Raw genomic sequence first — 4188 nt, 5'->3', positions numbered from 1 at the left:
CGCTCTTCCAACATATTTGTAAATGTAACTCATTATCCCCCTTCAAATTAAATTTGTCAAAGCAAGGGGATTCAAAGTAAAGAGACAGATACAGTTTACATGTGCTCAATCAACCTTGGAACTTGCATGCCTGGAAACTGGGTGTGGATAAACCTGTGCCTCTAGAAATGTGCTCTGAATATTTGGCACTGTTAATACTGATTTCAAAATCAGAATATCGGGTAACAGATTTCAGCTAAAGGAAGAAAAGACCTAAAGTAGCAATGATTGGATAATTTCTAAAGAAGCCAGCATTAGAAGTCATACAATCACAGCTACTTTATCACTTGTCTTCCTTTATCTGAAACCTGTGCATCATAGAAGGCCAACTTTGCCATTTAGAGTAAAGCTTCATCTATGAATAGTCCTAGTAAATTAATGGAACAACTTGCATACTGGTGATATTATTGAACATATTTATTACAGCTGTGCCTGGAGGTCTACCAAGAATGGGGCCTCATGTTCCAAAGCAACGAATAATCACAGTTATTGACCTGAAGAGCTTCTAAATAGGCAAGACAGACACAGAATGGGAGAAAAAGGATAATTTATACCAGAGAGTGAACACTGTGATGGCAGTGAATGGCAAGTTAGCTCCCAGGCTTTTGGGGGCAAGTTTAATTAATAGTAGAAAGGAAAGGGAAACAGGGCAGGGGAATGTTAGTTCCCAGGTATTTGGAGGAGAGGAGAGGAGAAGTGGGTAAGAGAATAAGGTTGCAACCAAAACTTGCATTAAAAGACTGTAGAGGAGGGGTGGGAGCAACCAACCAATCAGCTCTTACTCAAAAGAAGAGTGGCGAAACTGGGCCCAAGACCTCCCAGATCCATACAGAAATAAAACTCAACTTGGTGTCAATAATAATAATAATAATGAAACTAGCAGGATCTGGCAATCGGCATATGAAAACATAATGATCTTTTTTTTTCCCAAACAGTAGATATGTTATGTAAGAAACAACACACAAGAGGGGGTGTGGTTGTTGTGAAATAACCACAGCCTTTGAATACAGGCCGAAGACCAAAAATCAAATTGCTCCAACAGCCCAGAAGGACTGTTTACAACAACTTATTCGGTGGGGTCTGATGGTTACAAATAATAAATAATATGGATTCAGGTCCTCTGTGGTGATGACAGCGGAGTTTGTGATGTAGTAAATGTCAGGCCCAAAAAGGACTCTGCAAGTCCCCGTTATCCTGGAGGCTGTTCTAATTTGCATTACCTGCCACAGGCAGTCAAGGACTGCCAAGATGCGGCTGCACACCTTGCAGTTAGGTCTGTTTTTTATAAACACGTGTTTATGGATATACTCTTCATCCGAGTCTCTACAAGTCCTTAGTTTCTTGGCCTGGGCATGGTCCAAGGCCTCTCTATTGTCTCAAATTTTAACCTTAAGGTGCCAGCTGTAGAATTTGTAGTGAAGTGAAAAGTGAGACCTATTTGGATATGAACTAAAAAATGTGGGATATGAATATATTAATATCCTATGTGGCTAGAGCATAATATTCACCAGTGGGGCAAGCCTGTTCCTAGGGGTGTAAATTTATTTGTATTGCGAAGGTTTTGAATTGTTCTAATAAGTCTCTATTTGTGACAAGTGAAAATGTAAAACTAAAGAATTAGAAAATACAAACAAACACCATGTCTAAGGATTTAGCGATATACAGAGATTGTATTATAATTCCCACAGCTGTTGGGTGCATTTCACAAGCTCATAAACTTCAGCTTGGACTATTTAAAATAGCAGTCACTACAAGCAGCAAGACAACTGAGTGGCTAGAAAACACACTCAAAATAGTGAATTCCCGCTGCGTAAGAAGCACCTATTTTTTCACCTGACCTCATAACCATACAAAGGTTTGCTTAAAAGGTCTGGTTCAGGGCCTCAAACAATAGAACGGCTTTATCTTTTCACATTGTTCCATAGATTGTAAGGCTGGAAGGGACCTCGGAAGATCATCGGGGCCAGCCCGCTGCACCAAGCAGGAAAGATAACTGCTTTACTGACTTCAAAAAGCACTGGACTGAAACCTTAAACTCCACATACCAAGTCTATTTTACTTTCTGTTTACCATGACCACAAAATTATTCTGTAACGTTTGCTCTTTTCTTGTTACAAAGAGGAGAAAATCAATCTCATTTTTTCCTCTTGATTTTACTGCATTACCACCTTTGCAAATTAATTCTGTGGAGGGTAAAAATATGTTTTTAAAATGATCTGCCCTAGGGCAGCCTGGATTGCAGGCTGGGTTGCTCTACAATTAGAATAGTAGGTGCAGCACCCTAAAGAGAACCAAGAAAGAAATCTCAAAACATCAAGCAGGCAAATGGTTTTGCCATTCAGCAACATTTACAAAGAAACTCAGGAATCAGTTGTCACTTCCATCCTTATGCCAAGTAGTCTCAGTTGGAAAAAAGAAAGTGGTGATACACACACTGAAGGTTTACTCCAAAGCCAAGCTCCTCCCCCTGAAAAAGGCAGAATGAGATACTAACTACAGCAGAGTATGCAGAAGCTCATGATTACCTGAGCTGTTTTGGGCTCCTCAAACTTGGCTGCATGTCAATGGGTTCAAATTCACCCTTGGGCAGGTTGGACTGAGGCACAGGCACGTGTTCAGGGCTCTCACTCCCACACACAAGTGATAACATCAGAATCCTATCCATCTATCTATATCTATAGCTGTATTTTATAGATCTCCTGGTGGATAGATAGATGGATAGGATTCTGATACATATAGGTCTCCTATATATATATATATATAGGTCTCCTAGTTGCTAAACTAGCAGGTCTAGAAAAATAAACAAACCAGTTTAAGCAAAAAATAAATACACCTGCATAGCCTTTTACACTTATTTAGTTAAACCAGTACAACGCTATGAAAATAAGCTTTCCACCATGAGAGACGTCTGAATCAACAAGACTGCTCACACACAGTTACACATTTGACTGAATTTGCAAGGCTGGCGCTTAAGTAACATGTCAGTTGCCTCCACTCTGCTCCAAGAAGTCAGTCCAGGGCGCTACCAAGCAATGAAAGATTAACCCGTTATCACTGGACTGTCTCACAGCATAGCTCGGGTAGGAAGTCCGATTCTCTTCATTTTTAATTATGCTCAAGATCCAGTGCCCCGAAAGCTTTAGGGTACACACAACCGTTTCCACAACTCTGCAAACTCAAGTTGACAAAAAAAACAACACCCCAACAAACCTGAGGTGACAAAGCTAAGCTTCCAACAAGGCCAAAGTCAGACCTGATCATTCTGGTTACTACAAAACGTGTACAACACCCCCCATGCTTTCCTTTCATATAGAAATAAAGCACTGAAGCAACCATACGTAGTGAAGGCTATACCACTCATCCGTCTTAACGCCGTGACACCTCTCAGGTTCGGGGCTCCCGCGCTATGCTCCCTTTCCTCGAAAGCTAAAGACACGTCAACATTTGATGGTGGCCACGGCCATCGAGGCGCAGCGCTGAGAGTGGCGATGCTCGACCGGGAGCCTTCCCGGGCGGCGCTGCAGCGATTCGGAAGGCAACCCCAGAGGTTTCAAATGAGAAACCGAAGGGGTGAAAAAACCATCCTGCCCGATAGAGAACTTCCTGAGCAGTCTTTGCAAAAATAAAATAAATAAATAAATAAAATGGCCTTATTATTTTTCTATAAGTGAAAAAATAAAGAAGAGGTGAAAAATGAAAAGTGGGAAGGAGAGCCACTGGCTCATACCCTACAAAACGCGGGCCCCAGCGTGGCCACCCCCAAGAGGTGCGAGGCTCCTACCAGCCCCAGGCAGAAGGATGAGGCCAAGCCCCACCCCTCCTGGAACCCACCAATGGGCACCGCCCGGCCCTTGAGCGACAGCCAGTGGGAGCCAACCAGCGAGCTTGTTGTTGGCGGGTGGCTCGCTCTCCGGCTCTATAAAGGCGGCCACGCGTCGAGGCTGCGGCCCTGAGAAGACGTGTCTCGGGGGGAGCGCAGCACGCACGCAGCCGCGCGGGGGTTTTAATCCGATTCCGGCCGGCCCGGATTTTATTGGGGCGGTTTTAAGGTGAGCGCGGGGCCGGGCGGGGCCGGGCCGGGAAGGGGAAGGCAGGCAGGGGCCGGCGCTGAGCCGCGCTGTGTGTTGCAGGCGCCGCCGCGGAGAGGCA

General features: G+C 44.1%; 2 protein-coding genes across 6 annotated transcripts in view; one reads left to right on the top strand and one right to left on the bottom strand.

Annotated features, from left to right (window-relative positions):
• NME5 (NME/NM23 family member 5) overlaps positions 1 to 3799 on the bottom strand; it is a 49003-nt gene extending 45204 nt beyond the window's left edge. Inside the window, exon 1 of the mRNA XM_014521411.2 lies at positions 3767 to 3799. The gene's annotated coding sequence lies outside the window, so the exon portion shown is untranslated. The remainder of the gene's footprint in view (positions 1 to 3766) is intronic.
• Positions 3800 to 3945: 146 nt separating this feature from the next.
• The window catches only part of HNRNPAB (heterogeneous nuclear ribonucleoprotein A/B), a 14054-nt gene continuing 13811 nt past the window's right edge, over positions 3946 to 4188 (top strand). For 3 of the 5 annotated variants that reach the window (XR_003094819.1, XM_006026847.3, XM_006026846.3), the window contains exon 1: positions 3946 to 4088. The gene's annotated coding sequence lies outside the window, so the exon portion shown is untranslated. The remainder of the gene's footprint in view (positions 4089 to 4188) is intronic. The other 2 variants (XM_025207843.1, XM_006026845.3) reach the window with 1 other exon arrangement.

This window comes from Alligator sinensis, unplaced genomic scaffold (assembly GCF_000455745.1).
Source record: "Alligator sinensis unplaced genomic scaffold, ASM45574v1 scaffold741_1, whole genome shotgun sequence".
In the NCBI taxonomy this organism is placed as follows: domain Eukaryota; kingdom Metazoa; phylum Chordata; order Crocodylia; family Alligatoridae; genus Alligator; species Alligator sinensis.
This window is presented reverse-complemented; position numbering and strand designations above follow the sequence as displayed.